This window comes from Orcinus orca, chromosome 1, assembly GCF_937001465.1.
Source record: "Orcinus orca chromosome 1, mOrcOrc1.1, whole genome shotgun sequence".
NCBI classification, from domain to species: Eukaryota; Metazoa; Chordata; class Mammalia; order Artiodactyla; family Delphinidae; genus Orcinus; species Orcinus orca.
Window position 1 is genome coordinate 106,529,490 of NC_064559.1, and position 16,380 is coordinate 106,545,869.

The following is a 16,380-nucleotide window of genomic DNA, read 5'->3' on the forward strand; positions in this document are numbered from 1 at the left end:
TTATCTCCTCACACCAGTCAGAATAGCCATCATCAAAAAGTTTACAAATAATAAATGCTGGAGAGGATGTGGAGAAAAGAGAACCCCCCTACAGTGCTGGTGGGAATGTAACTTGGTGCAGACACTATGGAAAACAGCATGGAGATTCCTTACAAACTATATATAGAGTTACCATATGATCCAGCAATCCCACTCCTGGGCATAGATCCAGAAAAGATGAAAACTCTAATTTGAAAAGATACACACACCCCAGTGTTCATTGAGGCATTATTTACAATAGCCAATACATGGAAAAAAACCCAAGTGCCCATCAACAAATGAGTGGTTCAGGAAGATGTAATATATATATCACACAATGTAATATTACTCAGCCATAAAAAAGAATGAAATATTACCATTTGCAGGAACAGAGATGGACCTAGAGACTATCCTACTAAGTGAAGTAACTCAGACACAGAAAGACAAATATTATATGATATCACTTATATGTGGAAAAATATTTATATGTAAAAATAATACAAATGAATCTATATACAAAAGAGAAGCAGAGTTACAGACAGAAAACAAACTTATGGTTACTAAAGGGGAAAGGGAGAGAGGGGAGAGATAAATTAGGGGTATGGGATTTACATATAAAAACTACTATACATAAAGTAGATAAGCAACAAGGATTTATTGTATAGCACAGGGAACTATATCCAATATGCTGTAATAACCTATGATGGAAAATTATCTGAAAAAATATATATACATAACTGAATCACTTTGCTCTACACCTGAAACTATCACAATATTGTAATCAACTATACTTTAATAAAAAATAAAATAAAATTGCAACAATAAAAATAAAATATTCAAGAATAAAATCAACATGAAATGAGTAAAACTTATACAAGGAAAACTTTAAAATACACCTGGGGACTTCCCTGGTGGTGCAGTGGTTAAGAATCCACCTGCCAATGCAGGGGACACGGGTTCGATCCCTGATCTGGGAAGATCCCACATCCTGCGGAGCAAATAAGCCCGTGCACCACAGCTACTGAGCCTGCACTCTAGAGCCCGCGAGCCACAACTACTGAGCTCACATGCCACAACTACTGAAGCATGTGTGCCTAGAGCCCATGCTCCGCAACAAGAGAAGCCACCGCAGTGAGAAGCCCACACACCACAATGAAGAGTAGCCCCCACTTACTGCAACTAGAGAAAGCCTGTGTGCAGCAACGAAGACCCAATGCAGTCAAAAATAAATTAATTAAATAAATAAATTTTTAAAAATCAGGGTAGAAATGACAAAAAATGGACAAAAGATATGAGCAGACAATTAACCAGAATTTTATTATACTTCACTTATGATTAGTGAAACTCAAAACTCCGCTTATAAGTCATTTCTCACTTATCAGATTGGCAAAAATTCAAATGTTTGACAACAAGCTTTTTTAGAGAGATATAACTAAATAGGCACTATTATTATATTGCTAGTGGGAATACAAATTCCCCTATAGGGGAATAGCTAACAAAACTACATATTCATTTACTCTTTGACCCATTAATCCCACTTATATAAATTTACCTTGAAGATCTATGTCTACTAAGAAAAGATAAATACACATGACCTATTTGAGCATTATTATTATTATTATTAATTTTTTTTGCAGTATGCGGGCCTCTCACTGTTGTGGCCTCTCCCGTTGCGGAGCACAGGCTCCGGATGCGCAGGCTCAGCGGCCATGGCTCACGGGCCCAGCCGCTTCGCGGCATATGGGATCTTCCCAGACTGGGGCATGAACCCGTGTCCCCTGCATCGGCAGGTGGACTCTCAACCACTGCGCCACCAGGGAAACCCTTGAGCAGTATTTTTAATTGCAAAATACTGAACCTACCTAAATATTCATACCTAGGATATGGGCTGGAAAATTATGGTACAACCACACAATGGAGTAATATGCAGCTGTAAAATTTTTAAAAGCTGGTTCAACTAGTGAAGCAGAATGAGCTGAGGGGTTGCTGAACTGGAGCAACTGAGTTCTTTCCACATCCAAGACTGGGAAAGCTTAAGGAAAGGAGGATAGAGAGGCTTCTTCATGGTAACTCCACTGGAACCAGACAACACCCTGCCTCACTGAGCCACAGGAACAGAGGCTCATGCTTTCTACTACTTGTGAATCCTCCATCATCTAAGGCAGACGAACACAAGCTAGTTTAAGAAAACAAGAGAGGGGCTTCCCTGGTGGCACAATGGTTAAAAATCTGCCTGCCAATGCAAGGGACACAGGTTCGAGCCCTAGTCCAGGAAGATCCCACATGCCACGGAGCAGCTAAGCCCGTGTGCCACAACTACTGAGCCTGCGCTCTAGAGCCCGTAAGCCACAACTACTGAGCCCGTGTGACACAACTACTGAAGCCCGCACACCTAGAGGCCATGCTCCACAACAAAGAGAAGCCACTGCAATGAGAAGCCCGTGCACCACAACGAAGAGTGGCCCCTGCTTGCCGCAACTAGAGAAAGCCCACACGCAACAACAAAGACCCAACGCAGCCATAAATAAATAAATAAATCTGTGACTCTAAAAAAAAGAAAACTGGACAAAATATAGAAAAAGAGTTTTCAGACATTGGACAATAAGAAGCTCTGAACTGTGACCCCTGAAAGAAAACAAACAAGGTGAATCCTACCACACCTAAACTTTCTTCTTGCAGACAATTTCTGGAATATGGCACAGGGTAGGAACGACAACAACAACAAAGTGCGGGAAAATTGATGAGTTAAAGAAAATAAACACAGTTCAAGAAATCTTGAATGTTTGCACAGAGTAACTGAGGAGGGAGACATACAGAGAAGAGTTACTGAAATATACATAATGCACCCCGTGAATCAATAGCTGAATATAAATCTGTGTATGGTAGGGTAAACCTCCATGAGGCTGGGAAAGGACAGATTCCAGGCAAAGAATAGTGACTAGGAAGAAGACAAATAATTCCTAGAGATCACACTGTGCTGGAGATCACTACAGCCAGAGTGGAAAAATGGAGAAATCTCACTGAGTATACAGGGCATCCAATAGAGACATCAAAAAGGCCATGCCTTAGAAGTGGGTCCAAGTCAGCCCTCGAGCAAAGACTACTATAGACTTGCCCTGAATGAATTTTAAAACAAGCCTCAAAAGAATCATACTGAACACAAGTAACAACTTCTGGGGAAAATAAAGTTCAACAATCTTTAAAAACAAAATTCAGTAATCAACAATGTATAATTCATAATGTCCAGCTTCTAATAAAAAGTATTATACATAGGACAGGAAAATATGACAACAGAAACAAACTCAGAAATGAAAGAGATGACGGAGTTAGGCAAAAATATTAAAACATATATAATTATGCTTATATGGTCAAAAATGAAAAGAAATATGAGCTTAAGGAGAGAAATGGAAGATGTAAGTATAAATGGAATTCCTAGAGATGACAAAATATCTGAAATAGAAATATTACTGGATATGGTTAATAGCAGATTAGAGACTGCAGAAGAAATTTTCATTTAAATTTGAAGACATAGAAAAAGAATTTATCCAAAATGAATCAAAGAAAAAAAAAGACTGAAAAAAAAATTTTAGTGACTTGTGGGACGATGTTAAATAATATAGTATATCCAAAATTGTTGTCTCAAAAACAGATGAGAGACTGGGGTAGAAAAATATTTGAAGAAATAAAGGCTCAACAGTTTCTAACTTTTTGGAAAAGTATAAACACACAGAATGAAGACTCTCAACGAACTCTTGAGCAAAATAAACCCAAAACTCGAATAGCTATTCTCACTATAGAAAACGTTCTCTCCTTCCTACAAAAGACCATGTCTGTGTGTGCGTGTTTCATACTAAGCACTGCTTTTCCTGGGAAGCCACAAAAGCCAGAGGCTTCAGCTCAGCACAGTCATGTTTCCAGAGGTGGGTGGTCACACCCAGGCCCCTTTCCTCCCTAGCCACACCAGTCACCAATTGGAGAAGCAAAGAGAGAAGGTGGAGAGAACAGAGCTACCCAGAACCAGCAACCCCAAACTCCCATAGCTATTCTCACCCTAGAAAACGTCCTCTCCTTCCTACAAAAGACAATGTCTGTATGCACGTTTCATACTAAGCACTTCTTTTCCTGGGAAATCACAAAAGCCATCCTTTTGCTCCAAAGTAAACTGGAGAGTGAACTGGCCCCTGAAGAGGGAGTGGTAGGATCCGGACACCTGGTGTGCAGTGGCTTTGAGCAGAGATATGACCACAGGAGGTGGTGGGAAGCTTCTCCAACCTGGTGGCCCCAGTTGCTCCTCCAGACCTCAGCGCGTCCCCTCAGCTCATCCTTGTGACAGGCTCTCAGCGTGCTCCCGGCTTCTGTCACCACTCAGATCCCTCTCCAGCCTCAGTTAGCCACCAGCAGGGCCAGATAATGGAGTCTTACTTTGATTGTGGTATTTTGGCCTCCAGGTGAAATCCCTAAGGGCTCTGCCATGCACTCCAGTCCTGTGACCCTTGCCTTCCAGGAGCCATTCAAGAAGCAAAGCCACCAGAGGTCCTTAAAACTGCAGGGAGGATGGGGTGCCCCCCTTCTTCACAGCTCCCTGTCTGCTGAGGAGGATCTGGGCCCCACTTCTCCACACCTGCTGGAGGGTCTGGAAGGAGTCAGAGATGTGGCCTGGTGGGGCAGGGCGAAAGGCAGAGGGCCTCTCCTGCAGTTGAGGAATAACCAGCCAAGGTCCACCGGGCCCAGCACTGAGCAAAACAGGCACAGTTTGTAGAGGACCTTGTGGCACTGCTGCTGAACGCGCCAGGGGCTTGGGAACCAGCAACAGCACATTTCTCGCCTCATCCTCCGAGGGTCAACTCAGGGGAAATAGGACCTGCTTCCCAGCAATGGAGCATGTGGTCCCCACGCTGGAGCTCCACGGCAGACGGAGAAGCTCAGGACTGAGCAGCGGTGCCCTGCAGGACGGTGCTGGCAGGGGCCCGACGACCTGACCCGGGGCCAGCGCAGCTGGGTCACAGTCAGGCTGGGCGTCGGTCTACACTGCAACACCTGAGTTCTTTGAATCCACGTGGTGAGAGCAGCGACTCCCAGATGCCGTCTCGTGCTTAGCCTAGACCTCCTATTTCTATTCTTTTATGAGCTCCAAGAAGGGTACTGACCCCACTCTAAACATACTGTCCGATTTTGTCATCCTAACTTCTCCCTGGGACTTGGGGGCTACTGGCCACACCAAGCCTGTTGAAAGTCTTGTGTAAATGAACCGGTGACCATTTTTAAGTGACATGTGAGCGGCCCCCAGTTGTGCTAAAGCCTAGTCTGTGTCTTCGCAGTGCTTTCGAAGGTGTGTACGTGTGAATAAATGTACGATATATATTTATACATGCTGCTACAGCGATACGTTAAAGGCCAACATAACTGGTGGACAGGGTCAGTGAGAGCAAATGAAACAATCTTTCGGTGGCTATTAAAGCAAAATGTGTGTAAAGCAATAAGTTTTTCTTCGCCTACTTTGTCTCTAATGTCTGCACGAGTCCCTAGGCTGAGTGGGGAAGAACAGGGAAGACAAACTGGCACGAAGAGCTCACCTCACTGTCTAATGCTTGAAGTCTAAGTTTAAAAGAATGATCTACCCTCTTGTCATTTTGTAACAATCCCCTTATCTAAAAATATTAAAGGGCAGTTCTTACATTTAGAGTGCCTCAGAATCAGCTGTGGAGATTACAGAAGCTCCTTCCTGGGCTCCAATCCCCGGAGGTTTCGTTGGTGTGAGGCCCTAGAGTCGGCAGTTTTTCACGTAAACACAGACCACACGTTTCTGATGCGGGTGGGCTGCGGATCCCAGTCGAAAACCTACTGTTCTATAACACTGATTCAAACCTATAAATAAGCTTGTTTTCCTTTAATTAAGAATCCTTAATTGAAAAGTGGGTAAGTCACACCACAAATGGACATAAAGATCTCAAAGCGTTCCTCGGGAAAAGTCCTTAGTTACGTTCTTTTGCCTTCCAGAATTAAAACCAAGCACTTGCTCCACAATCATTTCCTAGTAACAGTTGAGAAACTAAAACGAACGACAACATGAACAAAAAACTCACGGCCTTCCCCGGCGGTCCAGTGTTTAGACTGTGAGCTTCCACTGCAGGGGGCAGGGGTTCGATCCGTGGTCGGGGAACTAAGGTCCCGCAGGCCCCCGCCGGCGTGGCCAAAAATATAAATAAATAAAATAAAGATAAAACATAAAATAACTCAAACATTGTCACCACCACCGCCACCAGTTACCAAAAGACCCAGCGAAAGACTCAGGCCTGAGGTAGACACATGCCCCACTTCCGTCGTAGATGAAGTGACCTCGACTTCTGCCTTTACGCTTGGTTAAGTATTTTCCATGAGTGCCTTTGGCTGTCACTACAGAGGAACTCACTGGCAGAATCAGCAAGAATGGATGAAAAGTCAGCCGAACTATGAAGTCTTACTTAAAGATAAAGCAGTAAAATTTGAGGCCCTCTTGCCCTGTGGTGATGCAAGCATCCCAGCAATTCTTCCTTCCTCCCTGTGCTGCCAGGGCTGGAAGGCATTGATGGTGTAATCAGTAGTCAATGGAGAACTCAAATAATGCTTTTAAGAACTTCATTTTATGGACGTTAACATTTATGAAAACAACAGCATATGCATCGTGTAAATCTCAGAGCTGGTCAGGATTGAAACCGTGTACGAGGCCCCGTGCCCTTGTCTTTTGCAGTAAAGTGCTGACTCAAGAGTTAATGATTCGGGAATGTGAAGGTGTAGAAACAAAGAACAGCTGTTGGGCTGGGGAACGGGCAGCAATGTAGACTATAAATCCGCCACACGGCAGAATCACCGAACTCCCAGTTCACTGAAGCTACCGATGAAGGCCCGACACACACTCCTAAGTGGTTTTACAGGGAGCAGACCCCCTCCGGATGGAAAGCGCCGCCCACAAGCACATAGACCCTGGACTGGTTGAAACCAGAAGGTTGATGACGCTTGAAACTTCACTTTGATGCCAGCCAATCCGAGAACTGTCTGCGAGCTGATCACGCCCTGCTCCTCGAACGCTGTAAGGCTCCTCACTACTCCCTCCAGGGTGGGTCACACAGCCTTGAGGGCATTAGCCCGCTGTGGCCCCCTCTGCCTGGCAAAGCAATAAAAGCTACTCTTTTCTGCTTCACCCAAAACTCTGTCTCCGCATTTCTCTTCGGCACCGGTGAACAGAGGCCAAGTTTCGGCAACAGGATCCAGTCACAAATTACTTTGGGGGGAAATTCCTAAAAGCCATTCTTGTGTCTCACCCTTTGAAAAGTAGCTCTTCACCCTAAAAAAAAAAAATAGTTGCGAAAAATGAATCTTTGGGATGGAGGATTCTACGGTATTTAACTTTCCATAAATTATATTCTTTCCCTCTACGTGTTAGAACCCATTCTTAAAAGCAAATGAAATCAACCTGTGTCACCACCACTGTCTTCCAATTTGCTGTAATTCCAGTGAGAACCATGTTGGGTACACCTGTGCAGGAAATAGGGCGAGAGTCCTTTAGGGAAAAAATGGAAAGGAAAAAAGATACCTAATGTAATGCTTTAAACATGTACCAGTATCTCTTGACCTGTCAACCTAGGACAGACAGACGACCTGCAGATTTATATAGGGTTCATTATGTCCCCCATCTTATTACTGCTAAGGTGAATGTGCTAGACACTTACTGAATTGGTGTTCTATGTCTGCTGTAATAAGTGACCATGAGTTTAGTGGCTTAAAAGAACACACATTTATTATATTACAGTTCTGTAGGTTAGGAGTCCAACAAAGGTCTCACTGGACTAAAATCAAGGGGTCAATAGGGCTGCCTTACCTTCTGGAGGCTCTAGGGGATAATCTGTTTCCTTATCTTTTCTAGAGATTTTTCTAGAGATCTTTTTCAGAGATTCTCTGAGCTATTACTATCCCTGGAATAAAGCATATTTCAGATGAAATGAGCCAGAGTTTATTTCTGATGGCTGCAGAGAGAGAAAGGAGGGGAAAGGGGAAAAGCAGGGGGAGGAAAGGAAGCTTCTTCCTGGAAGTTAGCTGGGTGCTGAGTTCCTTTGTTGTCGGCTCCAAGATTCTCCGGAAGAGTCAGCTTCCCCCTTGAGCCAAAGGCACCCTCAAGGATCAAGTCACTCCGCTCCTTGCTCTCTGGTCTGAAAACACAAGTTGGCTGCCTTCTTCAGCCTCCCCTCGCCCCGCCCTCAGGTCTAGCCCAGTCTCACCCAGGTGGAGAAAACAAACGAAAAAACCAACCTCGCTCTTCAAGCAAACAGGTCATCTTCCTATCCCTTGTTCTGGTCATCAGCTTCTTTTTCAGAATCGTCATTTCTTGTATTCTGTATGGTGAGGAAAGGAAAAACATGGTCCCTGGTATACCACGAGATTGAAGTAGGAAGGACGTGCACAGAAAATACACCGAGTAGCACTCTGAGATGTAACCCTGAATCTACATGTCTACACACAAGACACATACATAAATATATACTTGTCTCCATTGTTTTACAACTTCTTTATTTCTGAAAAACATTTTGGATCCGCATAACCCACGATCCCAGAATTCCCTTCCCCGGCGTGTAACGCAGGACAAAAGGTAAGAATTCGAGGAGGCTGGCAAAATCCGCCGGTATCTCAGATAAAGGGTAAGAGGCGTGTTACCTCGGCTTGGTGGGCTCCCGAAGTGGGCGGGCATGTGACGTCACTTCCCCCTTCAGCAGCCGGCCCGCCCATTGGTCATCTCGGCAGGGCGGGGACAGGGCGGGGGTTGGAGGAGAGGAGCCGCCTTAGAGGTCAGGAATGGGGCTTGGCTTATGTAAATCTTGCAGCGTAGGGGTACAATTCCCGGCGAGCCACTTCCCGGGCTGTGGAAGTTTTCGGGAGAAGTTGCTTGGATTTTATTAGCAGAGTCGTTTGGAAGGGCTGAGAAGCGTGGAAGAGGAGGGGGTGCGGAGGGTGGGTGGGGAGCGTGTGTGTACAGTGTAGGCGTCTAAGGCTGTACGGGGGGGCGGGGAAAGCGATTCATACTTACCTGGCAGGGGAGATACCATGATCATGAAGGTGGTTTTCCCAGGGTGAGGCTCACTCATTGCACTGCGAGTGTGCTGACCCCTGCGATTTCCCCAAATAGGGGAAACTCGACTGCGTAATTTGTGGTAGTGGGGGACTGCGTGCGCGCTCTCCCCTGGCAACGAGTGTGCTAACGGTAGAATGAAGCAACGACACTCCTGGGGCCCTGTATCTCTGGCAATAGCTTGGTGAAGACGGTGGTTGCTCCCGCTTGTCGCGCGCCGTTTTCTTCAGCTTTTTTTTTTTTCCGTGGTGGTGGTTGTTTTGGCGTGCGGGTGCCGGAGCACCGCCACGGTGGTGGATACGAAAGGGTGCGCGATAGCCGAGCTTTTTTTTTGTTTGTTTGTTTTCCTTTTGGGGGAGAAGTGAGTGTCAGCTCTCCGCGCAAGCGCAGAGAGTTTGCGTTAGTACTTATGAGTTCGACTTTAGCTGGTCTGTGCCTTGCAAGACGCTGAGAGGTTCGGGAGGGAGTTTGCTCTCCTGCCTTATACTTTGAAAGGGGAGTGCTACGCCGCGCCGCACGCAGGCACGGGAACGGCATCTGCGTTCTTGCCTCAAACAACAGTAATAGTACCAGCCGGGGAACGTGCAAAAAAAAGTTTTCCCGGAGGCCGGCCGTCTAGGCCTCCCCGGTGATTCCGTGGATAAGGGATCCGCTTGCCTAATGCAAGGAACACGGGTTCGAGTTCTGGTCGGCGGCGAACATCCCACGCGCTACAGGGCAAGTGAGCTCTCGTGCGGCAACTGCTCAAGCCTGCGTGCCTGGAGCCCGCGCTCACGATCTTCGCAGTGAGGGAGAAGCCCGGCCGCGGCAGCGGCCCCACAACGCAGTTTATTCAAACAAACACACTAAAACGGCGGGCAGACGGGCCCATCTAATGAAAGAGGGCAGGGAGTGGCTCCTGCGGGAGGGGAAGCAATGCCTCCACTTTTTACTGCCTGGAGAGTTTCCCCCGCAAAGCACACGAGGACAAATCCAGTGTGGAGCTTCTTACGCTGAGAGCCGAGCTGTGAGTCCAGCGAGGCCGAACGAGCTGCTGTGCGCAGGACAGACTCCCAGAGAGGGGACAGATGCTAGAACTAATTTAGCGAGGAAGGCAGCAGGGCCCCCCGCCACCGTGCAGCACAGTCCTGAGCCGTGCAGCTCTCGGAGGAAACTCCCCGAGGTCGGCGGAAATTTTTGACAGGACCAAGGCTCGCACAGATAGTGCTCCTCCTCCCAAGCGGACAGACTAGAAGGAAACAAACAAACAACCGCAACCAGAAAACATCGTAGTTCAGAAGGGCATGGGGTAGAGTACTCAGGAGGAATGTCTTGCGGCAGTAGCGGGAGCTCGTTAGCCCCAGACTGAGCGCTGCTCGGAACCACTTCGCAAATCATAGAAGCAAGACCGGAAACGATCAGACAGTTTGCAAGTAACTTAAATGCGTCCATGAACAAAGTTCAGCGTTTCCAGGAACACACAGCTCTCCAGCAAGGCACCCTTCACAAATGCCTGGCATTCCATCACAGATTCTGAGGTATCCAAAGAGCCAGGGGAAATGACCCTTCTCCATAATGCAGAGACACCTCGGTCATTTGCAAGTGACCCAGAGCTGACACCGATGTTAAAATCACCAGAGGAGGACATTAAAACATTTATTCCAAGTGTATTCCGTAGCTTCAAACAGTTAAATGTACACACACACGGGGAACATTTTAAAAAGACCCGCTCTAACGTGAAGAGTGAAAACTACACTGTCTGAAAGGAAATGTACTGCAAGGGATTAAGAGCGAGCCGTTCGAAAACGCAGAAGAAAGAATTTTGAATAGGAATTGCGTTGACTCTGCCTTGATTGCAGATCACTTTCAGTAGAAAGCGACAGTCCCAAACGAAAGGGCGGAGGCGTCCTGAGATGGGGCGGTGAATACTCGGCGCGGGCGGTGCCATGGAGCTTGATTTATGACGTCGCAGCTTGAGTAAGGGATGGCCGCCACCCGTGTGCGTGTGCCTTCATCCTCTGGCAGGTGTCCTGGAACGTACAAGGCAGATGACTTAGTGAGGGCAGCCCTCCAGGTGGTGCAAAGAGACCAGGGGCACCAGGTAAAAACCGGGAGCAGGCGGAGATCGTCAGCTGGGTGGAGATTCCGGGAGAGGGGCGCTGGGGAGGAACTGAAACGGCAGGCGCATAAAAGCGACAGCTGAGACCCCGCTCATCAGATTCTAAGCCAAGTTCGTCCCTGGGTGGGCTCGAACCACCAACCTTTCGGTTAACAGCCGAACGCGCTAACCGATTGCGCCACAGAGACGAGCGGCTGCGAGGCATTCTTGTAACATCCTGGAATCAGAATGTATTCCCCGTCCCTTCCAACCCCAGCGGAAAAGAGATTCAAATGTCTTTATCTTATCCAACCTCGCCGGCGCTCTCAGAGACACTGAGTCTCGTGGACCGTGGACACCGAGCCCGAGTGAGCTGGGGGCTCCGACGGAACAACGCCGGGCCCACGACCATCCTCGCCTGCTCCTGGCCGCCTCGAAAGCGGCCCCTCTACACGAGACGACGGCCGCCTGTCTTGGGCTCAAGTCTTCCATTTCCCACTCGTGATCGGCCTCACCCGTCGCGCTCACCGCAAGTCCCCCTCCAGGTCTGGGTGGTCGTACGGGGGAAGGACAGCAACCGGCTGTGTCCCCACCGTTCTGCCCCCTCTGGGCGCCTCCAGAGAAGGGCTCCACGAGGCACGACCCGGAGTTTGCTCACCAGGCAGCCCCTCGCCCGGAGCAGGGCCTGGCATCCAGCAGGCGCCCAATACATGCCCTCCGCCGGGGCCTGCGGTGGTGGGTAGACCGAGAATTCTTATGCCACCTGTGTTTAGTCCTGGAGGAACCTAGACTTTTCAGATCGTCTGTTCTTCAAAACCTTTCTTCTAGCAGCTGATTTAGAACCAGATAAAAGTCCTAGAAAGGCCAGGAGGGCACCACCCCGTCCGGCTCTCAACTCCCCACCCAAGGCGGTGCTGCGGCCTCAGCCTGCGGGCGCAGGTGTCGGGTCTGAGAGGCGTGAAGGAGGAAAGCTGCAAAGGAGAAAGACGGCTGGGCTAGGCAACCTGGGAGTATGAGGGAGAAAGAGAGAGAGAAAGATCCGTAGAGGCTATCTTTCCATTGCCTTAGGTATTCTTTAATCACCTGTAGCTATGTTTTGTAGTTTTCAGTCTAGAAGTCTTTCACCTCCTTGGATAAGTTAATTCATAGATATTTTATTCGTTTTGGGTGCTATCGTAAATTGAATTGTTTTCTTTTTCAGATTGTTCACTGCTAGTGTATAGAAACAACTGATTTTTGTCTATCTTGTACCCTGCCATTATACAGAATTCGTTTGTTGACTCTGGTAGTTTTGTGTGGGTTATGGAGGATTTTTCTATGTATAGGAGCACGCCATTCGCAAAGACAACGACAGGAGAGGTTCACTGTTTTGGGTCGCTGCAGCTCCTGAGTCTTGAATTAGCATGCACAGCCTAGGCCGGGGAAATCGAAATCGGCGGGAGCCTTTCTTTGCAGGCCAAGCTCCAACCGGCAGGAACACAGCGACTCCTCCAGGCCCATGCAGGGCCGGCGCTAGGCCCTAGGATTTTCCGGGACGTGTGAGGCCCGAAAAGGGCAGATTCCGATCAACCCAGCCAAATGCTCCCAGACAGAGGAGAAGGTTGTTCTTGGAGCCGCGGGCGCTCTCCTCAGAGTGGGCGGCACCGGGAGCGTCAGCGAGGGCCCAGCTGGAGGGAATGCTGACTCCAGGCCGTGGGGGTCTCGGGCGGAGTCGGGGGGTCCTCAGAACGTGGAGTCCTCCGGTGAGGTGTGCGGCTCGCCACCTCGCCCGCCTGCTCTGTAGCCAGTAGGGGGCAAGGCACCAAGTCCAAAAGGTAGAACCATACGGTGTTGCCGGGGGTGATCAGGCACGGGAAACCTTTTTCTGTTAGGATTCGAATTCAGACCCAAGCAGGCAGGCTCCCATCAGCGCACCAATCACACCACGACCGCTATGCTCCACCGGGGACCTACGGAGCTGTGGTCGGATCCACGTTAGCCCAGCCGTCTTTCTCCTTTGCAGCTTTCCTCCTTCACGCCTCTCAGACCCGACACCTGCGCCCGCAGGCTGAGGCTGCAGCACCGCCTTGGGTGGGGAGTTCAGAGCAGGTCGGGGTGGTGCCCTCCTGGCCTTTCTAGGACTTTTATCTGGTTCTAAATCAGCTGCTAGAAGAAAGGTTTTGAAGAACAGCTGATCTGAAAAATCTAGGTTCCTCGAGGACTAAAACCTTACAGGTGGCATAAGAATTCTTGGTCTACCCACCACGCCGGGCCCCGGCGGCGGAATGCATCCTCCGCGAGGCATGTATTGGGCGCCTGCTGGATGCCAGGCCCTGCTCCGGGCGAGGGGCTGCCTGGTGAGCAAACTCCGGGTCGTGCCTCGTGGAGCCCTTCTCTGGAGGCGCCCAGAGGGGGCAGAACGGTGGGGACACAGCCGGTTGCTGTCCTTCCCCCGTACGACCACCCAGACCTGGAGGGGGACTTGCGGTGAGCGCGACGGGTGAGGCCGATCACGAGTGGGAAATGGAAGACTTGAGCCCAAGACAGGCGGCCGTCGTCTCGTGTAGAGGGGCCGCTTTCGAGGCGGCCAGGAGCAGGCGAGGATGGTCGTGGGCCCGGCGTTGTTCCGTCGGAGCCCCCAGCTCACTCGGGCTCGGTGTCCACGGTCCACGAGACTCAGTGTCTCTGAGAGCGCCGGCGAGGTTGGATAAGATAAAGACATTTGAATCTCTTTTCCGCTGGGGTTGGAAGGGACGGGGAATACATTCTGATTCCAGGATGTTACAAGAATGCCTCGCAGCCGCTCGTCTCTGTGGCGCAATCGGTTAGCGCGTTCGGCTGTTAACCGAAAGGTTGGTGGTTCGAGCCCACCCAGGGACGAACTTGGCTTAGAATCTGATGAGCGGGGTCTCAGCTGTCGCTTTTATGCGCCTGCCGTTTCAGTTCCTCCCCAGCGCCCCTCTCCCGGAATCTCCACCCAGCTGACGATCTCCGCCTGCTCCCGGTTTTTACCTGGTGCCCCTGGTCTCTTTGCACCACCTGGAGGGCTGCCCTCACTAAGTCATCTGCCTTGTACGTTCCAGGACACCTGCCAGAGGATGAAGGCACACGCACACGGGTGGCGGCCATCCCTTACTCAAGCTGCGACGTCATAAATCAAGCTCCATGGCACCGCCCGCGCCGAGTATTCACCGCCCCATCTCAGGACGCCTCCGCCCTTTCGTTTGGGACTGTCGCTTTCTACTGAAAGTGATCTGCAATCAAGGCAGAGTCAACGCAATTCCTATTCAAAATTCTTTCTTCTGCGTTTTCGAACGGCTCGCTCTTAATCCCTTGCAGTACATTTCCTTTCAGACAGTGTAGTTTTCACTCTTCACGTTAGAGCGGGTCTTTTTAAAATGTTCCCCGTGTGTGTGTACATTTAACTGTTTGAAGCTACGGAATACACTTGGAATAAATGTTTTAATGTCCTCCTCTGGTGATTTTAACATCGGTGTCAGCTCTGGGTCACTTGCAAATGACCGAGGTGTCTCTGCATTATGGAGAAGGGTCATTTCCCCTGGCTCTTTGGATACCTCAGAATCTGTGATGGAATGCCAGGCATTTGTGAAGGGTGCCTTGCTGGAGAGCTGTGTGTTCCTGGAAACGCTGAACTTTGTTCATGGACGCATTTAAGTTACTTGCAAACTGTCTGATCGTTTCCGGTCTTGCTTCTATGATTTGCGAAGTGGTTCCGAGCAGCGCTCAGTCTGGGGCTAACGAGCTCCCGCTACTGCCGCAAGACATTCCTCCTGAGTACTCTACCCCATGCCCTTCTGAACTACGATGTTTTCTGGTTGCGGTTGTTTGTTTGTTTCCTTCTAGTCTGTCCGCTTGGGAGGAGGAGCACTATCTGTGCGAGCCTTGGTCCTGTCAAAAATTTCCGCCGACCTCGGGGAGTTTCCTCCGAGAGCTGCACGGCTCAGGACTGTGCTGCACGGTGGCGGGGGGCCCTGCTGCCTTCCTCGCTAAATTAGTTCTAGCATCTGTCCCCTCTCTGGGAGTCTGTCCTGCGCACAGCAGCTCGTTCGGCCTCGCTGGACTCACAGCTCGGCTCTCAGCGTAAGAAGCTCCACACTGGATTTGTCCTCGTGTGCTTTGCGGGGGAAACTCTCCAGGCAGTAAAAAGTGGAGGCATTGCTTCCCCTCCCGCAGGAGCCACTCCCTGCCCTCTTTCATTAGATGGGCCCGTCTGCCCGCCGTTTTAGTGTGTTTGTTTGAATAAACTGCGTTGTGGGGCCGCTGCCGCGGCCGGGCTTCTCCCTCACTGCGAAGATCGTGAGCGCGGGCTCCAGGCACGCAGGCTTGAGCAGTTGCCGCACGAGAGCTCACTTGCCCTGTAGCGCGTGGGATGTTCGCCGCCGACCAGAACTCGAACCCGTGTTCCTTGCATTAGGCAAGCGGATCCCTTATCCACGGAATCACCGGGGAGGCCTAGACGGCCGGCCTCCGGGAAAACTTTTTTTTGCACGTTCCCCGGCTGGTACTATTACTGTTGTTTGAGGCAAGAACGCAGATGCCGTTCCCGTGCCTGCGTGCGGCGCGGCGTAGCACTCCCCTTTCAAAGTATAAGGCAGGAGAGCAAACTCCCTCCCGAACCTCTCAGCGTCTTGCAAGGCACAGACCAGCTAAAGTCGAACTCATAAGTACTAACGCAAACTCTCTGCGCTTGCGCGGAGAGCTGACACTCACTTCTCCCCCAAAAGGAAAACAAACAAACAAAAAAAAAGCTCGGCTATCGCGCACCCTTTCGTATCCACCACCGTGGCGGTGCTCCGGCACCCGCACGCCAAAACAACCACCACCACGGAAAAAAAAAAAAGCTGAAGAAAACGGCGCGCGACAAGCGGGAGCAACCACCGTCTTCACCAAGCTATTGCCAGAGATACAGGGCCCCAGGAGTGTCGTTGCTTCATTCTACCGTTAGCACACTCGTTGCCAGGGGAGAGCGCGCACGCAGTCCCCCACTACCACAAATTACGCAGTCGAGTTTCCCCTATTTGGGGAAATCGCAGGGGTCAGCACACTCGCAGTGCAATGAGTGAGCCTCACCCTGGGAAAACCACCTTCATGATCATGGTATCTCCCCTGCCAGGTAAGTATGAATCGCTTTCCCCGCCCCCCCGTACAGCCTTAGACGCCTACACTGTACACACACGCTCCCCACCCA

At 49.8% G+C, this 16,380-nt stretch overlaps 1 long non-coding RNA gene and 4 other non-coding genes across 6 annotated transcripts; 2 read left to right on the forward strand and 3 right to left on the reverse strand.

The window, feature by feature from the left end:
- Nucleotides 1-478: 478 nt before the first annotated feature.
- Nucleotides 479-8,696, reverse strand: LOC125962133 (uncharacterized). Of its 2 annotated transcripts, XR_007473596.1 has the most exons (4): nucleotides 8,522-8,696; nucleotides 8,302-8,384; nucleotides 7,469-8,201; nucleotides 479-7,339 (listed from the first exon to the last, which is right to left on the reverse strand). It is a non-coding gene; the product is annotated as an uncharacterized LOC125962133 (long non-coding RNA). The 2 variants fall into 2 exon arrangements; XR_007473595.1 differs by having other exon boundaries at nucleotides 8,302-8,696.
- A 369-nt stretch (nucleotides 8,697-9,065) lies between these two features.
- On the forward strand, nucleotides 9,066-9,229 carry LOC125962780 (U1 spliceosomal RNA). Its single transcript, XR_007474516.1, has one exon. It is a non-coding gene; the product is annotated as a U1 spliceosomal RNA (small nuclear RNA).
- A 2,098-nt stretch (nucleotides 9,230-11,327) lies between these two features.
- TRNAN-GUU (transfer RNA asparagine (anticodon GUU)) lies at nucleotides 11,328-11,401 on the reverse strand. The gene has a single exon. It is a non-coding gene; the product is annotated as a tRNA-Asn (tRNA).
- Nucleotides 11,402-13,977: 2,576 nt separating this feature from the next.
- On the forward strand, nucleotides 13,978-14,051 carry TRNAN-GUU (transfer RNA asparagine (anticodon GUU)). Its single transcript has one exon. It is a non-coding gene; the product is annotated as a tRNA-Asn (tRNA).
- A 2,098-nt stretch (nucleotides 14,052-16,149) lies between these two features.
- On the reverse strand, nucleotides 16,150-16,313 carry LOC125962781 (U1 spliceosomal RNA). The gene has a single exon (XR_007474519.1). It is a non-coding gene; the product is annotated as a U1 spliceosomal RNA (small nuclear RNA).
- Nucleotides 16,314-16,380: the final 67 nt, after the last annotated feature.